At 41.9% G+C, this 21949-nt stretch overlaps 1 long non-coding RNA gene across 1 annotated transcript in view; it reads left to right on the top strand.

The window, feature by feature from the left end:
• Positions 1-10739: 10739 nt before the first annotated feature.
• Positions 10740-21949, top strand: part of LOC118118737 — a 149784-nt gene continuing 138574 nt past the window's right edge. The window contains exon 1 of the long non-coding RNA XR_004697990.1: positions 10740-10819. This is a non-coding gene — a long non-coding RNA (uncharacterized LOC118118737). The remainder of the gene's footprint in view (positions 10820-21949) is intronic.

The following is a 21949-nucleotide window of genomic DNA, read 5'->3' as shown; positions in this document are numbered from 1 at the left end:
GACCATTCACACAGGCAGGAGAGGATTTTAAACACGACATCAAATAGATCTAGATTAGATTAAATAGATGTCAGATCATTATGTCACTCCTTTGTTCTCTGTCCTTTAACTGAACCGACATTAGAGAATCCTCATTTTTCTTGGTTGTTACCGACCTAGTTTGTTTTTGTCAGATCACTGACTGTCAATTTATGTGTCATGCCCTGGTTTGTACTCATAATTTACAGTTTTAAAATAACTAACAGACTGGGAGCTGAATCAGCTACGCTTTTCCTCCTTTTTCTGGCAAGTGGATACTTTAAAGGGCCCGTTTTCTTTTGTGTGTAATTTATTTGAAGCCAGGGTTAACATCCAACAAATACACAACATCAACTGTAACAGCAACACACTAAAAACACTAAAAACACAACATTAGAACAGGGAATACAAATTCACACCGAGTCCAAATGTGCCGATGCGTTAAAGTACAAATGTGCAAAGTACAATGACTGGAAAATCTAAACCAAACAATGGCGTGACAATGTGCAGATGTGCAAATATACTGTATGTCACATTTATTATTCTTAGCCTCCGGCATCACTCGGGACAGGGAATATCCCTTTTATCTTCTTTTACGATGGATTACTATGGAAGTTTGCATATAGTTTGTGCTGCCTGAAGGACAATCTTTTCAGATCCACACCAGAGCTGGTGGTTGATTCCAACAACAACGACATGTACTAAAACCAGAGCTGTAAATTAACCGCTGCCCTATACATGGTTCTGGTAGCAATAGGCAAAGTTTCCGTAAAACTGAAACATCAACATGTGTAACATACAGTAAAGAATAAAAAGGGGTATATGAACATTTTTGTGCCGTTAGTTTCCTCTGTTTTTTTGTACTGTGTAAACACATCTTCCTGAGCATTGGCTGTAAACACTCAGTGCTGGTGATAGTTCTATTGTGATATCCGATGCATTGATATGACAAAACAAACATAATCAACCAACTGTAAAACAAATTTGGATGTCATGTGTGTCACACTAAATCTGAACCTGCAGCTGCTGCAGGAGGACTCAGGCCAATTTGTATGGCACCTGATCTACAAATAAAATTCATCCTCCGTGAAATGAATGGGTGAAAATATATAATGGGAGCTCAAAAAGGTGAAGGTGTTAAATGTTTGAGATGTCACTGCTCAAACAGGAAAATGGCAGAACAAACATTCAGTCACATTGTGCCAGCGTCCTATCACCTTTAGTTTGAGCTAAAATTAAAAGGAGCTGACAGCTAGTCTGTCTGTGCACACTGTACTGTTAGCGGTTGGTTATAATAAAACAGCAGTGCAGGGTGCAGTGCAGCGGTACCCAGTATTATTCTGGTTTAATGTATGCATTAATGTGTTTGTGCTCATTTCAACCACAGTTAACATACTTCACCGTGTGTGTGCAAACAGAGCTGATGCAGCACAATCAGTGCAAATTGTGTTGAGCGACACCAGGAGAAGTCTCCCGCTGACTCGCACAACTTGACTTGATGCAACCTTGATTTATTCAGAGATCCGGTTGCAGGGGTTGGTTTATTGTGATGTCTAATAGCAGCATGTACACGTAAAGATCAGCGGGATAAAGTGGGACTAATTGCACATTTACATGTACCACTGGGTTGGAACTAAGAGGGGAAGCACATCTGAATAATTCAGTTGAAAACAAATTTTGGAATAACCTAGAGTTAATGAAGAAAGTGGCGAGAAGACACGCATCCATGTATGCAGAATCCGTGCTTTGCTTGCACGCATGCAGCAGCATGCATGAGTGCACAGCCTTAAAATAATGCAGCCAATGCCCCACGCTGCATGTGAGGGCTCAGTCCTGCTCAAGCTTTGATTTCTCCTGTAGAGGAGCATGTGAGACAACACCGCACGGACGACAGTCTGTTCACTGACCTTTTGGAATTCCGTGACTCTGTCACAGCCACAGATCCTCAGGGGTGGGGACACTTTGTAACACTCAATATACAAAAGTGCACATATGCGAATCGCACTGACCTAAACACACAAGTACAAAAAGATCTCTGCAGTGCTTCAGAGGGTGTGATGATTTAGGTCTTTTTCAGAAGGAAAAGTGGTGCTGAATAATTGAAACTCTAAGTGCTTACTGGAAGTCCCGAGTGATATATTGGTGTGGCTCATTTTCATTGCTTTGTCTTCGACTTCTTTTTTTGCAATCTAACTTTATTGAACAAAAAGAAAGCAGTGCACAAAGAGCAGTTCCTCAAATATTTGTTCTATCACTTACCCCCGTTCTCTGCCTGACGTATTTCCATTCTCAGGCCATAGATCATCAAACATGGAAACAGATATTACTGTTTCGACCAAACTTAAAAACTGTTCAAATAAAGTAGAGCAAAAAAAACATAAAGAGACAAAAACCAAGTGCAACAAAAGGAACAAATTGCTGACACTAGTCTGGAAATGTATAATATGAATAAACGAATGAATAAAATAAGAGTTTGAATAGACAAAAGGAACATTTAAAAAGGGTGTAAGGTAAAGTGGTTGGGTGCCATGCGAGCCAGATAAGATCAACAAACACTGGATGTATTGCCATCAAAGGTGTTACAGACATTCATTGTCCCCAGATGATGGATATCCCCTCACCTCTACTTCCAACTCATGGTTCATATTTGTAGTTTTGAGTGAAATCATTTAATTATCACTTGATGCATTTCCATTATTAGTACAAACAAACAAAAGTGTTCCTCTCTGGATGAATTGTAATAACCTCTGACTGTTTATTTTGTGGCTTTACTGGATCAAAAGCAAAAGGAAGAAAACCAGTTCCCTATTCATTCAATGCAGGGAGGTTGAAAAATTGGGAAATTGAGAACCAAACTACAGAAGAGAGCGTGGAACTCACAGACTATATACTCAGAAGGAGGCAGGGATAAATGAACTCAGGAACGATTAGGGGCAGGTGCACAGTCCCAAAGGAGGGCAATTATACAGAGACAGGAAGTAAAGTACGAGACACGCACAAGGACAGATGCGGCAAAGTAAAACAGGAAATAATGAAGATTTAAATTCAAATATCCAAAGATACTTCTTAAAATCATTATAAGTCCAACTAAATCACAATACCATCAATTTGTCAGACACAAAGTTTCACAAAGACAAATCTTACAAGGTCCATGAGAGTCTCTTCAAAAGCACAACACTGGCAGAATCATGACATAAATACATTATCTATAAAACCCATCACATTCCCATCAGCATGAGCTGTGTTTTGTGCAGATTAGCAAATATTAACATGCAAATGCTATCATCTATCTCCACTGTACCTAAATACAGCCTGACATAGCTGCTTACATGACCCTGTAGATTTATTCTTGTTGTAAATAAATTCCAGGGCAGGTAGCTACATATACTTTTCCACTAATTTAATAAATTAGACTCGCCACAGACTCACAGACGTGTGTATTTGTGTAAGTGTGTGTGTTTTGTATTAAATGCTCAGCCAGCTCTCAAGAGGATGGAGAAAAGCACTCTGTTAAAGCTGTTTCCAGCAACACCTTTGAAGTCGGTGCGTATCTGTCTGGGAGGACACGACAGAGGGTTTAACCGACTAAGATCCTTAATGGAAAAAGGCCCCTGCAGCCCTCTTTACTCTCCCCGATCCGATGTGAGGACACAAAGAACGTGCGTGTAGCAGATAAAACACCCTGCACCTTTGCGGACGTCTCCCTCATCCCATCACTTTGCATCCACCCTGCTCTCTTCAAAAGGGGCTAATTCAAATGCTACAGATGCAAATATGTCTGAGCACGGCTCCCCACAGTCATTGTCACTTTGGGGAAAGGGAATTTATTTGAGACGCAGCCCACGACACAAGTGGGTGGCTGTTGGTGGCCAAAAATGGCTTTTTAGCAAGAGTAAAAAAGGCAGCGCTTTGCAGAATGTCACGTATTATACTGGAGAGTGGTAATCGGTTGTGAGTGGTGTGATGTGTTTCGAGGAGAAAAAAAAGCGGTGGTTGTAGTAAATGACTGACGGACAAGGGCTCGACCTGAAGTGAGAAGCCTTGTTAGAAAGTCTGTGCGTCAGCGGCTGGTTTACTCAGAAGTTAGATCAGCGGGGAGCTCGAGGAAAGCTTTGTCGTTTAGAGAATCAGTCGGAAACAGACAGGGAGTGATGTCGCGCTTCAACCTGCGTCACCCAGTTTAATGCATCAGATCTCCGGACTGTCATGATGTGCTATGACACATCGAGACGGCCCTAATGGATCTGTGCATTAATTATGACTACTACTTACTCTTTCTGTAGCTCTTAGTGACATCAATATTAAACTTGATCAGGACATTAGTAATGAGATGTACGGAGTGAGACGAGGACTGAAGACTTTGGTGGGTGATGGGTGGTGGGAGGTGGGTGGTGGGTGGTCTCGCAGTGGTGTCACTGCTCACAGATTTTCTCCATATGCATTTATCAGCGTCTCTCGTCTCTATTCACTTCCAGTTTGCAGCATCTATTTGACCTTATTGTGAAACTGACTCTTTGTTGTGTTCATACCAACTCAAGCAATAACTGTGTCCCCCCCCGCCCCCACCGCCTGAGTCTTCTGCCGCTGAAAAGTAATCAGATTCCTCTGTTTTACAGACATTAAAAAAAAACAAAAAACAATCACGTTTAATTCATTCTGTCGAACCTCCAAGGAAAAGCTTTTGTGATGGTAACTGAATGTTGCTGAATTGCCGTATGAAACATAATAGTGTGCGACTGATGCCCTCGTTCACACAGTAACAAGTGGGCGGCTGAAGAGCAGGACGCGAGCACCAAAATTAAAGTGTGTTGATTGGTTAATAGCATCTTTGTGGCTTCATAATTGTTGATTTTCACGCACCACTTCACTTCACAAAAAAAGAACGGAATGAAGCGAGGGGACTTTGTGCTATTTGCCTGAAACAGAATTAACAATAATATAATAGGATTCAGTGGCAATCAGTTCAGTGTCCTTGGGCTGAGCGACTGAATGTGCTCACTCACTGACGGTTGATTGGAAATATTAGAAATATCTGTTAACACTGATCTGCACATCATTTAAAATAATTTTAAACTGGAGGCTTTTTTAACAGTGTTAATTATATAAATGTCGATATTTTGACAATATTTTGTCACATAAGACATGATGATCTTGTCTGGGCTTATTCTGTTCTATTTTTCTGTTTTTTTTAAGTTTCCATTTGTGCACATACCACAGACTGTGGCAGAAGCTGGACACTTTTTTCTATTCTGTTATTTATTTCAACCTCAATTTGTCCTCATGGACATACACTCAGCTGCAGCATGGCTAATTCATAAACCTTATGTTCATCTTTATACATGGTCATTTTTTGTAATAAATAAAAGGTCCATGTTATCACTGCTCGAATTTAAACAGCTTTTTCACTCAAGATTTTTTGTGTGCAATATTAGCAATGTGGCATTCATACAAATATACTGGTCTAGCATATACATGACACTCTCTGTATGGACTATACTAACAATTACACTACATCCTCACTGTACGGACAGACACCAACACAGTGTTAAGGATGTTTTACAATGTTGCAGATTCAACGCCAGGATTAAATAACTGTGTCCCCATTTCAGACACCTTCACTTTACCTTGGTATTACAAACCAGATCTGCTCTAATTACACAGAACGATACCATTGTACCACCCACTAGTGTGTGAGCGAGTGTGTGTGTGTGAGTGACTAAGTGTTACCAACTGTCCTTCATCAGACCAGAGTTTTCAGAAGAAACTGGCTGAAGCTCAGGGCCTTTATCTGGTTTTCATGCTGTGTGTGTGTGTGTGTGTGCGTGTGTGTGTGTGTGTGTGTGTGTGTGTGTGTGTGTGTGTGTGTGTGTGTGTGTGTGTGTGTGTGTGTGTGTGTGTGTGTGTGTGTGTGTGTGTGTGGATTAGACTCAGGGGGCCAAACTTTGATCACAGGGCTCTATGCAGAGTACAGTGGGGTGTAAACAGAGGGGAGGAGAGAGAGGGGTTGAAGGAGGAGAACTCAGACGATAAATATATATAACGCCTTCTCTTGCTCCACATACAGTCCCTTCCTCTCCTTTTCCTACGATCTCTCCATCGTATCACTCACTCAGAACCACCTCTTTCTCAGTGGTGCAAACAAAAACAATATAGCTGACATCAGATCTTCAAACTTTCTCCGTGCACCATTGTCTGCAGTTGTTGACACAGTGATTATGTTGTACCTCCTTTTACCAGTGGGGCACATATACACCAGTTTAATTTACTTAATTGCTTTTATTTAAGTAAATTCTGCAAATAAGACATTATTTAAGTCCATAGACAATAATATAGAGGAAGATGCTTGGATTCACTACATTGATTGAACATGTAGTGTTTTTAAAGAGCCATTCTGGATTGTAGCACTTTTTTATCATCGTCTCTGTCCCTTGTCTCTCATTCTCCTGAACATGCTGCTCTCATGTCGCCTATAAAATTTCCATTTTCTCAACACCATTGGCCCACTGTTGTAAAGTGAGCAGTTTTATCCTAGAAGCTGGAATCACAGCAGCACTCGAAAGCAACCACGGCCTTGTTTTGTGTTTTGGAACACCTGCGTGTTCATCTAGCCACTGAAGCGCAGGACGCTCTCCCTCCCCGAGTGTACAGGGATGCGAGGAGACAGTAAAAATGGATGAGTTTATTGCTTTCCCTCACAGTTTCTGCAGATTTGTGTCGAGCAGCAGGCCCCCGGAGTGCTCTGGCAGCCAAACTTTTTCATGAATCTTTCGCTCACTCGTTCAATTATTCAGTCTGGCTCCACGCTGGAGACGGCAGCGACAGGCCAAAAGGGTGGAGAGAGACGGATGCAGGGGGGAAGCCACCATGCAGTTTACTGTAAATTACCTACAGCTGATATTTTAGTATCTCAGGTGCTGGAGAGAAAAGTGCAGCTGAGAGGTCAGGAGGCACCGAAGCAACTGAGGTAACTTATGGTAAAAGTAAAAGTTTCCTGCACGTCTTCTTCTCCTCTTCTTGTCTTGTGATGGGAAGCCCTGAGCCCCTGAGAGCTACATGCATATCGCTGTTACCTCTAAACTCCTGTGCTCAGATGACAGGTGCAATTTATGTTAGCAAGGACTAAATAACGTCCAAACAGGTTTGTTTATTTCTCCTCCTGTGAGCAAACAAAGTTCTTTGTATAGTGACTATGTCGGAGACATCGGTTCAATTGCCTCCTACCCACTCGTGGCTCATGCTCACAACGTCAGTGATTGTGAACCCACTGGTTTGCTCATGCGTGCACGGAGGCTGGTTTCGTTTTCACACAAACACGCACACAGTGTCAGCCTCACTCAGCAGGACGTTTCTCCTCATTGCAGAGAGGGAGAGATGCGCTGCTGCAGACAGAGACGGAGAGAGAGACGGGGACACGGCACAAAGCAGCAGGAGGGAAATGAGGCTTAATTAAATCTCCGGGGTTTCTATGACATTTGTGGGCCGAGCAGGAAATCTCAGTGCCCCCTCCCCGTCTGGTTAGTGGCTCTGATGTTTTCAAATGATGGATGAGGGGCACGCATCATCATGGGTCCGAACACAAACATGAATACATGAAAACCTCTCACGAGCTGGTTTCATTCATTCATAACTTTGCTTGTGCATTCATGGCAGAGAGGGCACACGGCAAATGTGATGATGTTGAGTATTTTCTTGTCTTCATTCAAAGGCGTCATCTTTCAGTTTGAGTGCAGGACTTATTGATTTAACGTTCAGATTTTGTCGTGCTTTCACACAAAACCCTGCACTTGCACTCAAATAGTGCGATAATGCAAATAGTGGAATATGTGCAGATGTGGGCTCTGCTTGTGCTCAAACCGTTCCCCTACACTCAGATATTTTGTTGCTGAACAGATTTCCTGCGCTCCAGCTTCAGCTCTCCTCCTCGCCCTAACGCTGCTTGTGTGCGAGCGTGAAACATCTGCTCTCGGAATTAACCTCTGCTCTTAGATTTTTTCTTCTGCGCTTGGAAGTTTTTGTACAACAAGTCTGTGAAAATTCCCCCCAACCAGTGATGAGAAATACATTTTTTAGCTTTACTTCTTTTTGAGTCCTGTACTGGTGGGTACTTTAACCGGGTTTGTGCCCTCCTGCCCCCCATGGCTTTATTATTCAAGTCGGTGTGCTAGAAGACAAAACCATGACTCAACATGAAGCGGCAAAATCGAGAATCTCAACCAAGCAGTATTTTATGGGTCTAAACAGCAAAAGTAACCAGCTAGATATCAGACAAACAACAGCGGTAAAGAAAGAAAAGACAAAGGGAAGCATTTGCAGCCCAAATCTGTCTGCCCTTGTTGTTTGTGATGTCAGTTTATCTTACTGGTACTTGAAAGATCTTAAACTCTTAAACTCTGATCACCGACACCAGCAGAGCGGAGCCGCTGCTTTACCTTCACCAGCGTGAATGACATAACTCCAGGCCTCATTGCCTCATTTCAGACCCTCACATTCTATTACTTCCCTTGTCTGAATGGTCATCACAACAACTGCTGCTCTCCTCTGCCCCTCCACCTTCCATTACGCCTCTTTGATCAGTTTCTCTCCGGCTTCCTGTCTTTCTCTCTGACTCCAGCTCAAACTCATCTTCTCGCTGTCAGCGGGTTTGATTGACAGCTGTGAGCTTTCAAATAATTGCATCATAATTTCCCACCCCAGCCCCACTGACTAAGCCTTTAATAAATACCGTAGATGTGCATTTACCCGTCTTTATCTGCGTTTTCCTTCAAACCTCCAACTCTAATATCATAATCTGTCACTTAGAAATGCACTTAGTATGAGTTCTCAGCGCAAAACTAGATTCAAAGATAAGACATGAATCACTTTATACACTTGATAACATGGGTGTTTTGCTCCAATTGTGTTTAGCTAATTTTCTCTAAACCGCCACAATACAGACAAATACTTCACTGGATCATAGTTAAAGATGTGTGTAGTGAGCATTACGCAGATAATTATACTCTCTATAGTTTAAAATTAAAATGGAAATACTACAATTACAAAAGTACAAACCCATCAAAATGAACTTTAGTTTAGTTACTTTGCATCAGTTTTATTGTTTAATGCTTTTGTTTGTTTTTCAGTAAGATTATGCAAAAATTAGGGATTTCCACGGAAACTGGTGATGGGACAAACGCGAAGGAAAAACCCAGTAAAATTTAGCGTTTCAGATTGCAAGATTTATTTTTGACATTTTACTAATTTCTCAGGGAATAATTAATGGATCTTGATTATTAAAATCCGGCATGTTTACAGGAATTGTATCTACTAGTGTGTGAAGCAACTGGATTGTTGAGCCTTGGCAGAGGTATGTGCTTTATTGCAAGCCATTCTAGTTTTATATGACTTTGGCCTCATTCATACGATGGATGTGACCTTGTGCTGTGCAGAACCTGGAGTCGATACCTCTGGCTTGTCCTGGTGGTGGGGGGGCACGCTGCGCTGCCGGACTCGTCCTTCCCTCATCATCAGCAGAACAGAGGGGCTGTTAAATGTGATGGCCCGCCGTTTCCCCTTTAACTCGCCGCCATCGGATCCAATGTGACATGCACAGTGCTGCTATGCAGATCCGAACTGGCTTCTCACTTCACACCAATCTGCAGTGTCTCGTCACAGGGCAAATGCTGCTGTCTCCTCTGGCACTGCCATGACACACATATACACACACATCAAGATAGGAACGACCTCCCCACTCAACACACACATACACACACACACACACACACACACACACACACACACACACACACAGAGCTAAATGGTCAATTCATTCTGAGCGCAAAGATGATTCATCTCTGGGTGTCTGTCAATTTCCCCTCTGGACTCATCTCTTGTGTCTCCGTCTCCTCCTCTGCCTTTGACTCTGTGCTCCCTCCTGCTGCTCGGCTCTCTCTGGGGTCTCTGATTTTTAACTGAGAAAGTGGAATTCAACAGGGAACCTGCAAATCTGCCTGAAGTTAAATGAGATCTAAAATGTGCCTGTCTTCCTGGAATAGAGATTGGAGTTTTTCTCTGAGCGTACGATGTCTATGCACTGACAAACACAAATTAGCTGTGTATGAGCCCTATGGGGATTCACAATATAATAGTATTGATGAGGCTGAATTACACAAAACCTGGTGAATTAGAGAAACCATCTTTAAGAAAAATGTATTTATAATGATTTTTGACTTTTTAGTTTGGTCCTTGTCAATCCATTAACACGGAGGAGGCAGGTTTATAACCTATAATGCAGACAGCCATCAGGAGACATTTTGAAACTTACTGTTTAATGTAGCAGGACAGCAACTGCTTGTCAGATGATGTCTGTGGATTAAAGTAATGGAGCTACAAACCGTCCTCCAGTAAAATGTTTTCTTTTTCTTTTTCTTCTTCTTTTTTTCCTTCTCCTTCTTCTTCTTCTTCTTCTTCTTCTTCTTCTTCTTCTTCTTCTTCTTCTTCTTCTTCTTCTTCTTCTTCTTCTTCGCAGGTGATCAGATGATAAAGTGGATTATCTTGGCCTTGTAAAAGAGTTATTTTGGGGGAATTCTTGTACAACTTTATTTGATACTATAAACTAAAAGATAACTCAGATTCAGACTCAGTAATGTTCAGGCATCATTTATTATTTCCACCTGTGTTTGCTTCTCCTCCCGCCACCACACGATGGCGCTGCTAAGCAGTGACACTCATGTTCCTGTTGATTTCAGATGAAGGACGTGAAGAAACAACCACGTGCACGTTAGCGATGGATAAAGAGTCAGACTGAGCCAACACCTGATCTCAGGTAAGAGCTTCTTCTCTCACACTGTGTTTCAGCCACATTACTGGTTTATGAGTCCTGGAGAATCTGTCTCTGTAGTTAACTCTGATAAATGGTGGTCTGGTAGTTTACAGGTGTCACACTGATGGATGTGGATATAACACGGAGCTTTGTGTTAATAACAGTTATCATTTACATCCTGTGATAGATACAAGTGTTCATGAGTGAAGCTTCCCCTGTATAAAATGCACACTGTGTGATTTGACACCAGACATCTAAAGTGTGTGTTTTCTTGTTGGACAATGAACAATATGGATGGATGAATGATTGTGTGTCCATTTTGTTTGTAGATTTTTAAATTTTTAAATTTTTCCTTTATTTAACCGGGAAAGTACGGTGGCCGAGAGAGCTCAACCCACTCCAAATTAGGAAAACACATGCAAATGGAAAAAACGCGTGTAAATTAGGAAACAACTTCATGAATTTGACGACTCATGCGCTGAAAAATGTCACATGCAAATACGGAAACACGCTGCAAATAGCGCAAACGACAACTGAAATTTTTCCAGAGGACCTAAAAAAGTGACGAACCTGTCTGCAGTTCAATGCTTTGTGAAGTTATTGAAGTCGACTACTCGTCAGTGGTGATGGATTGAGGACGTGGTTTGACAGCATTTAAACATTTCCCAGGGAAACGTATCAGGTTTCTGAAGTGTTTTCTCCAAGACTGCAGCTGGTAGAGATATTCAAGAAGCACACGGAGGATACATCATGAGGGAATCAGTGTTTTTCCGATTGTCGTGATCCATGATATTTAAATGACTATTGATGCCTCGCTCTTGGGAATTGATGATCTATGTAAGGCTGGTGTTGTTTTGACGTGCTGCGTCACTGTAGCACCAGAGGGAAAATTAATATAACATGCTGCGTATGACAGTATTTATGACAGCAGTTATGTGGGTTTTCTGTAGTTTGATTAAAGAGGACACTGTATAACTGCACAGCTGTCTCATGTGAGTTGTGGTCAGACACAAGTATTTACCTTAATGGCATAATTCACTTTCAAATCGAGGCGCAGAGTGAAATTCATCCTACAGAAACATGAGAAGTGTTGTAAACCCTTGTGGAAGAGCACTGCAATAGTGATGTCTACCAGGTTTATGCTGAATCATGCCAGCCTGCCCACAGTGCCCAGGACAGAAAGATCTTTATGGATGTTTTAACCGCCACTGACATAGGTAGGATTTCTCTTAGTGTTGCTGATGGTAAATCTGACTGTGACAGATGGTCATTGTGTTTGTGTGTGAGAGAGAGGCAGAGCAAAGAGTGTTGTACCCCTGTTGCCCTTCAGTTTACTTTTAAAACTAAACTGTGAATCCCATGTCGTTAGCAGCGCTAACTATAGGATTCTTCACAGCCCCCCCCCCCATCCTCCTCCTGCCTCAACATAGTTTGCTGTTTTCCTACAGTTGTTGTATACTCAGCATTTCTGCTTTCTTTCTTCTAAACTTCTTGGCCACTTTTCTAGCTGTGTATTCTGTCAAGTGATAAAGCACAGATTCCATTAAATCTACTTTTAAAACTGTAAATTCCGCTCGGTACCCATCCTGCCAGATCTCCTCCAGTACTTTCGAGCAAGTGCTAAAAGAGGGTGGGAAATAATTTATTTCTCCGCAAGTGGGTCACTAAGCAGCCGCAGTAGGTGAAATATTGAGATGCATTAAATCATTGGTAGCTTAAAGGTGGGCTGTTGTGAGCTTAAAGGAAGTGTGTGAGCACATGGGGCTGTGTGTGTCTCGCTGTGTGTGATCTCGCTGTGTGTTTGTGGCTGCTACATACTCTGGATCTTTAATAAGTTGGGGCCACTGGAGCCCAGGGTTTAATTAAGAGTTAGGGACAGATTTAGGCCTCAGCAGCACCACGCTGGTCCTCTCCTTGGACACACACACACACACACACACACACACACACACACACACACACACACACACACACACACACACACACACACACTCTGCAGGATCAGTGATGTCCTTGGAGGTTTCTATAAATCACACTGAATATCTCAGAAATAAACTGGGTGCTTGGCAAGAAAAGTGTGCAGAGAAAAGATGTAGATCTTGGAGATAAAGACCAAAAGCAAAAGAAAAACGACAGACTTTGAAAAGAAAAACACGAATTAAGGTCCAGAACGATAGAGGGAATAATCGAAGAATGGTGAGTGATGAGAGAATGAAGAAAGTGGGGATGAAATGTGAAATCACATCAATAGTCTGCAGTGAAAGAGGCGAGTGGAGCCGAGCTATGTCAGACCCGATAAAGTTGGCACTACATTTATTTATCTTGGCCACAGCTGGAGGCCTGAGACATGCACTATACATTTAAAAAATAAATAAAAGTAAAGCAGTTTTTCTGTGCATGTGGAAAATACTCTATCTTCACTCCGATGCCTCTTTTTAGGTAGATATTTATTGTGTTCTTCCATTCCACCTTTTCTTTTTTCTAAAGCAATAAAGGAGGTCAAATGTGAGGATCAAAGTAAGAACACAGAACAAATTGCAGAGCAAAGAGTGCAGAATAAAGCTAAAATAAAAGCTGCTCCTCTTACACCAGACTCTTAAACCCTTTGGTCTCTCATGTAATTGAAATTCAGGAGTTATGCATATTTTGGGACTGGATTTTAAAAATGTAATCAAACATTCAAGGGACAATGCTTTGCACTTGACATTTACTTTTTCTTTTTTCTCCTTTTTATGTGCAATTTCCTCAGTCTTGAGAAAGTTCATTAAAGGTGCAGTGTATAAGATTTAGGTGAAAGGGATCTATTGGCAGAAATTGAATATATAATAATCTTAGTGATGTTTTCACTAGTGTGTTTCATCTAAAGTGTTGTTTTCTTAACTGTAGAATGGGCCCTTTATATGCCAATACTTTATATTTACATTGGGAGCAGGTCCTCTCTACGGAGGCTGCCATGTTTTTTACAGTTGTCCAAAAAGGCTACCACCGGTTCTCTTTCATGTTTGGAAGGGGAGGGTGAGGTGAGGGGTATTCAGCTGCAACATGCAACTTCACCACTAGATGTCACTTCATTCTACATACTGAACCTTTAACTAAATGTAAATGTAAGGAAACTAAAACCGAGATTGTGAACTTTTCTCATTCGTCTTTCGATCTTGAACCCAGGAACAAAGGAACTGGCCATGCCTTTCCAATAGTTCTGAAGGGAACTGTATGTTGTTACAGCCCATGCTTCAGATTACTGTGCACCTTGACATATTTGAGTATGATAGGGTAGCGTTGCCAATCAGTCCAAGGCGCTGGATTAAGGCTCCATCTCTTTGAATCCCACCGCTGCCAGAAAAGATTTTTGTTATTGTTGCTTGCATTGGTTAAATCACAATAAAGCTACCACCCAGTTCTAGTTTCAGTAATTTTTTTATATGATTGATTATCAATGCTAAACATTCTCTGCTGTCTCCTTCTCAAATATTAGGATTGCTAATAGTGTTGCTTTTCTCGGATTTTCTCTTTGGTCTTGGGACCTCTGAGAAAAGACGTTCAATCAATAATCAATAAACACTTTTTTGATTTTTGAAGCCTAAAAAAAATCTGGCTGTGAATTGCGGCTGCAAGAGTGTTTTAAAACATGTGAGACTTACGCATATTTATATACATACATGGTCAATTTTTGGATGACCTGTTAAACAGTGTTCCCCGTTTCCCGCTGCAGCGGCGACACACCTCAGTGTCTTTGTGCTTGACACAGATATAGCAGGACCTCATTCAGAGCCTCACAGACTGTTCTTAGTCTGGGAGATTTATGAGGTGTGAGTTTCCATTTGAAACTTTCTAACCCTTTATAATAAAGTGAGATTAATACCGCAAAGATGTTCAATCAGCGGTGCGACGTACAGATTTGTTTTCACAGATGAGGCTCCTGCTTGCTCTTCTGTACTCTATCCCTCATCCTCCTCCCTTATCACGTCCATTTACTTCACAAGATCATTTTTTATTCCCGGAAAGGGGAAGGGCTTCTCATTAGTATGCAGAGCAGCGGAAGTACAAACGGCACAGAAGTATGAAAATTAAATATTCATGACAATAGAGAGCTATCTTTGAGTGAGAGAGATGAGGACGTAGAAGAGAACAGTTGTCATTTTGACACGAGCTTCCATCCGTCCGTGATGCCTTTGCTGTTTCAGGACAGCCGGACTGTTCTTGTAGCAGTTGGTGTCTTGAACAACATGAGTGACAGACCAGCTCTTCTTACCCCTCCTCCTTTTTCAAACCGTCTCTTCTGTCCTTTCTCTCCTCCTCTTCCCCTCTCTCTTTCCGTTGTTCCTGTGCCGACTGTCACTTTAGCCCTGCTGGGGATCTCTCTATTGCAGTGAGAAAAAGACTTGGCAGACAAACTGAAGGTGAATAAAATGCCAAAGAGCTTTGGCTTAAAAAGATTCATGGGCTAAGCATATTTTTTACTGGCTGATAAAAATAATTTAATAAATAAATTGTCATCGCCTGTGTGTTATACTGTATCAAGCCTCATACAACTGCATTATCTCCGAACCTTCGTTTCTCACAGACCTTTGACCTTCTTATCCTCTGTGGCTTTTAATTTTAATGTTTCGTTAGTCCTTGTAAATATCCCCACATCGCTTTTAATTAGCCTGATGGTAGCTACCGGCAGGCCGGCAGCGATTGGCTACTGTTTATTGCAGGGATCAGTCAGAGCCTTGTGTTTCACCTGTTTGTCCCTGAAGTACGATTTAAAACCAAATATATTCAGGAGAACTTTCAGATCGAGATTTCTTGTTGTATTCTCACTTTTAAAGTGGAATCAATGTAAAGTTAAAGTCAAATTAAAACTTAAAGTTGAGTTTAATTTGACTTAGAAGAATCTATTAACTGCCGATCAATAACTTTAACATAGTACTTTATAATCTCAATGAAGAACTGACACAAATATATTGGCAATTTATTATTTTACAATGTGCTCTCAAACTTTTACATAAATGGAATTACAAAGTAGCTTCACTGAAATTAAGTTCTTTCTACTAACAATTCCACAGTGTAATGTGAGTATTTTATAGATGTGAAAATCAGTTTCCCTTGTGTATTGTGTGTCTGTTAAATACGAGATATTGTGACTGAGGTTATGATTTCGGACACAGCTCAAACTCGCCTGTAAACAACCCATGTGAACCTTTTCATGGGGCGGTGAAATGATTCTGTACATATACACGTCTAATTCCAGCTGAAATAAACAGAGCCCCTTGTTACGCTCTGTACAAAGTTTGATCATAATTAAAAATCATTTGAAGATTTGTTTTTTCTCGTGAGGAAAGATAAAAGAGAGGAGAGAATAGGAGCCTTATCTTTGAGGCTTTGGACGTGATAAAATCATTTGTTTTTCACTGTTTTTGCCAATCAGCATTTCTCTCTCGCCCGTTTCTCTCACGAGTATGGATGTGTTTAAATGCAGGCATGTCCATGGATGTGTTGTGTGTTTATCTTGGATGATTGTGTAGCCTCAGTACTCTTCACAGAGGGTAGATTACTTATTTATTAAAAGGACTCATTTATTCAGATGAGGCATCTGGAGGGGCCGGGGGGCTTGTTTAAGTCATGAAATAAAACCCCTCTACTCTTCTTCATCCCCCTCCCTGAGAAACCCCTCGCTCTCAACATCCGGATTGAAATCTCTGTAGCTCCAATCTGAAAAAACAAAACAACCCCCAACAACAACAACAAACAAAAATACCCAGAACAGAAGTTTTGAGAATCAAATGAGTCATTCGTTCCTTGAAATTCAGTATATCTCTGTCCTTTGTGTAATCAGACCATTCTGTTTGTAGCATGCAAAATGAATATAACTTCTGGGTTTGTACAACTAATAAATGAGTTTTCTTCTTGTCTATTAGCAGAAATTGCAATTCTATTTACTATTTTCTGTGATGTTCTATGTTATTTGAGTACTCCAATTATTGTAATTATTAAGTGTAAAACTAAATCCCTACAAGTCTGCACTGCTCTTGATTGGGGTGATGTCTGTCGGTCTGTCAGTCCAACGCCGAGTTGCATATTGTTGTAAGGTGGGGCAGTGGGATGTTGTCAATACACTGTGTCACCATGCAGCCCTGACTTTAGACTTCAAATATCAGTTAAGGCTCCAGCTGTTTAGGGATTTACATGGATAACTTGGTAAACCTGCATTTTGGAATGGGTTTATCCAGCAGAAATCCAAAGTTGATCTCTTGATCCATTAACCTGAACAAATGAAACTGAACTTAACATTAAATTTAAGAGATAATAATAACCATTTGATGCACTGCATGTTTTCTGTACTTCCAAACCTCTTTGTGTTCCCTTCCCTGCTCTCGTCCCAATGAGCTCCGCCTTCACGTGGGAGGCGGCTGTCGCTTGTTGTGATGCCAGGCGATGATTCACCCGTGGATGACAGACTAAATCTCGTGCAAGGCCGTGGCTGACATGACAAGTGCCAGCTGGGCTGTGGATGCCTCAGATTTTCTGTGTCTTCTCCCTAACGTGCCAACATAACCAGCCACTCAGCTTAGGGAGTTACCCCGCTCTTACACAGGGTTCTGCACATGCAACCTCCTGACTTGAGTGAGATGGAAGCGAAGGTGTCAGAACCTACTCACGGAGCAATGCTCCACAGAAAGACCATCGGTCGGAAGGGTCAGGGGAGGAACAGCTGGATCAGACATCTGGATTCAACTCTGTAGCCTCAAGATGTGGATCCAATGTCATCTTCATCTCTGTTGTACAAAGCCTTTAATCTTGGGCCTTCTGTGCAACCCTGTATCTCGGTTGAGTAACTCTGCCGTGGCCTTCGTGCGCCTCCTATGTGTGCAATCAAGTGGAGGTTCTCACAAGTGCATGTGAAAGCTCCTGTTTTGACAGGTGCTTGAATCGGGGATTAGAGTGCGGATGAGAGTTGCATTAATCAGAGGATTCAGCCTCGGCCGCTCCTCTCATCCCTCCGACTAAATATACAGCACCGAGCTCTGCAAGCCAGGCAGGGACGCAGGGAGTGACTGAGATGGTGTAAATGTGGTTTGCGAGCTGTCAAATAGAGGCTTATTACTGGAGGGCTAGACATGCTTTCATGGGTCATTCAATGTGTTTGTGTCTGTGTGTGTGTGTGTGTGTGTGTGTGTGTGTGTGTGTGTGTGTGTGTGTGTGTGTGTGTGTGTGTGTGTGTGTGTGTGTGTGTGTGTGTGTGTGTGTGTGTGTGTGTGTGTGTGTGTGTGTTCCTTGATTTGGATGGGGGGGCTCAGAGGAGAGTGATGAGTGTTTAAAGTTTGTTTTATCTTTGAGCGCCGCTCTCTTGGGGCCAGTCTGCAGTTTCTAATGCACTAAATCAGGAGGCAGGTGGCTCGCTCCGTTTTCATCTATTCCTCCCTCTCAGGTCACCTCTATTTCCCAGCACAGCATACCATTCAGCACGTGTGCGCGAGGTGGCGAGTTCATCTCACGGTCTAATTGAGATGACATTTCTGCTCTCCAAATTAAATTATTCAGCTCCTCTATTCATTTGTTCTCGTATTCCTTTGTTCCCCGTCCACCAACTGCCTGGCTCTCTCTCTCCAGGCCAAAAACCTGCGCTCATAAAAGCACTGACCCCAAAAATAGAGAAACCATAACTTGTGTCTTCATTTGAGTGCTTTGTGAGGTGGTTGAAACTCATTCTGAGTGCTGTGACCTTCACTGAAAGTCAGCGAGTTTAAGGCATAAGCACTGGGAGGAATCCTCCAGTTGTGACCAAAGCAAGGGGCAAGCTCCGTTCCGAACAATAATAATCTATTATAGAGGTGCAAATTCAAAGGCATGGAAGGACCTTTAGAGAGAAAGCGAGAGCCCCTGTGAGTTTTGGGCCTTGCTCTTTAATCAAAAATTCTGTTTGTGCTTCTCGTCGGCCGATTGTTTGAGTTTGCCTTTCACGTACGAAAAACGCAGCAGGACATTGATGGGATCAGCCGCATTCACAATAACAGGAAAATATCAGGAGGCCAAATATGACGTATAAATTCTGCTGTGCAAATTTCAAGTTTTTGTTTATAGCGCATCAACACTGGCGTCAGGTCTTATTTTTGAATCTTATCGTCTTTCCAAGTTAACATTTTCGTTGGCATCTTCTACGCACATGGCACCTACCTTTCATCGTGAAAACTTAATTTAATTATTTGTTTTTTTATTTCAATTTTGCATCCACCGCAATGTAACAGTTTAAATCTGTGTGGGTGGAAGTGAGGAGCATGGAAAATGGCGACGCGCGCTGTCGATTCCATAATGCTCGTTGTTTATTGGTAATATACACACGTTGCGTCTCTCGTATCTAGGCAACACAGAATGTCTGATGGGTACATTTCACAATTTCGACTGATACCGCATGTTACAAACTTCATCGGCATGCCAACTTGCTCCCTTTGAATTTCGCCATTTATTTTGTTTGCTTTATTTTCACATGGGCTCACTCTGATAATCTCTGGATATTTTACTCGGGGCGGCTGGCAGGAAAGGTTACGATAAATGTTCGGATCAACTAGCGCTGACATTTACATTCTCACATTCAGCCCCTCTAGAAACTATCAGGCAAATATCCAGAGTTCAGTGCGTGTCTGAAAGCAGCTCGGAATTTTTTTTATAGTCGACTTTAGCTGTTCTTCAATAAACTATCCATATCTGTTCTTTCACATCTGTTATCGAGCAGCCGTTGCATCGACCTTGAGGATGAAGTGAAGCTGTATTTGCATTGTCTGTCTCTAAAATTGGCAGAAGTGACAGGAGGAGGTTAAGCTATCCATCACGCGGAAAAAAGCGCCTCTTTTTTCTTTGTCTTTCTGCAGCTTGGCTCTCGTCCCTGTTCGCTCGTGCGTCTGTTCTCCTTGGCTCGTCTTTGATGCAAGAAGGTGCGGGACAAGAAGCCAGCATGATATTTGGAGTTAAAGCAAACTTCTCCGATCCGGTTACATCCCGCTTGCATCACACACTCGCACACACTCGCTCAGTCTCCCGCAGCGAAGAGGTCAGTCTTTGTGTACGCACCCTTTTCTCAGTTGTGTTTCTATTTGCGCTCACAAACAAAACAAATACATTTACATCCGTTAGCGCTGATGTAAAAGAATAACAGACCAGATTTGATGGTTTAGGATCCTGCATTTCTGCTTTTACTTGTGGTGCCGGGGAAAACGTTTGACATCAATGAATATCTCGGCTGCTGCTGAAACACACGGTGAACACACATGAATAGTTATGGGATGTTGTGTTGGAGAATTGTTCAGTCTTGGCAGGTTTGCTCTCTCCCTACTGCCTTCTAACTTTATTTGCATATGAGTGAACAACATGTGGGCGTTGATATTTGCATGTGTGATGAGAGGAAGTAGGGAGAGTTGGGTGGTAATAAGGTATCCTGGGGTGTCCCCTTCATTACTGTCAGGAATGAATGTAAAGTAATAAACGCCTCAAGAGTGTTGGTCCACCACCACTTTCTGTGCGGTTGAAGATGCCATGAAAGGGATGACAGGACCTTTTTGTTAACAATGTAATTTGCTGAATACATTTGATCATATTTGCACATGATCATGAGATTTTAAAAAAACAGATGAGGGGGCGTAAGTAAGTTATCTAGACCACTTGCAGGGAGCGCGGTGGTATACCCTGGGCAAGGGCTGTCGCTTTTTCCAAAAATCAAGTTCCAATAAATTTGACATGCAATGTATTCGCATAACAACCCCCCCCCCCCCATTTTCATATCAGAACAACAATACAGCACTAACTTACTTTACTGGTCATTTGAAATTAAATTCATGTTGGAATCTGTATGTGTTTGGACTCTGGAAGGAAGCCATAGTATCCGAGAAAAAAGCCACACAGACACAGCGAGGGTCAACATGCAAATTCCACGTAGAAGACCCCCGGTCACAGTGGAATTTGAACCGAGAACCTTATTGCTGTCAGTAGGGGCCAGTGCTAATCACTGCTCACCACTGTTCAGAACTACTATAGATCTGCTCATTGTTGTGCCGTGTTTAAAAACTTTTACTTGACAGCCCACAGACATGGCAGGATTTCTTCTGGTGCTGCTGAGAGAGAGAGAGAAACAGAGAGAGAGGGGGAAATAATGCTGAACACAACTCTACAAAGAATCAATGGGACAAAACACTAAGCTGGAGAGCTTATATTTTATTATGAAAGTTGTAAAAAGCCTTTTTGGTCCATTATGAAACAGGTGGGACAAATGAGACTTGGCGGACGGCCACAGTTTTGGTAATTAATGGGAAACACTGATAGTGTTTACCACTCTCTTTTGCTCGTGTGTATTCCTGAGTCTTTTTAAGTTACTATCAGAAACGGTTTTATAAATAGAGATGCTGTTGCTTCAGTCTGTTTGGAATCTTAAGTAAAAGACTTGCTGCATCGCCAAATCACTCATATGTAGGTCAGGGACATGAGTTTGTGTTTATATATGGTGTGTGTGTGTGTGTGTGTGTGTGTGTGTGTGTGTGTGTGTGTGTGTGTGTGTGTGTGTGTGTGTGTGTGTGTGTGTGTGTGTGTGTGTGTGTGTGTGTGTGTGTGTGTGTGTGTGTGTGTGTGTGTGTGTGTGTGTGGTGAATCTCCTCTGTTGTGACGTGAACGTGGTAAACAAACATCAGTGCTCAGTGAAGATGTGCAGCAGCGTTGCTGTGAATCTGTTGGTAGCTTCAGAAATTGGTTTTTGATTATTAAAAGGAAAAACAATTTCCTCTGATCAAATCAGTGAGAGCTGATGACTGATGCTGTCTACTAAAAAACTGAAGAGGAGATGGAATTTGAAATTGTTCAAATAAATAAGTTGAAGTAACTTTCACAGATATCTAAGTTTCTAAATGTGTTTAATAAGAATTAGATTGTATTTTTGTGTTGGAATTTGTTTTCTTTAATTGCGTTCGCTGCATGTGATTTGTGAGCAGCATTAAAGAAAGAACTCAGCCTCCATCTTTGGCCACATTTTCAGCTCGTGTCTTTACGGATCTGCTGCAGAGGAATGTTTGAGCTTTTTGCATTCCGAGTTCAAGTACAGGACTCAGTTGTGACGCATGCACATTACATCTGCCAAGAAAGTTATGTTTTATTATTTCCTGTTTGTTT

Source organism: Hippoglossus stenolepis, chromosome 12, assembly GCF_022539355.2.
Source record: "Hippoglossus stenolepis isolate QCI-W04-F060 chromosome 12, HSTE1.2, whole genome shotgun sequence".
NCBI classification, from domain to species: domain Eukaryota; kingdom Metazoa; phylum Chordata; class Actinopteri; order Pleuronectiformes; family Pleuronectidae; genus Hippoglossus; species Hippoglossus stenolepis.
Note: the sequence above shows the minus strand (reverse complement) of the source record. Positions and strands in the feature narration are given on the sequence as shown.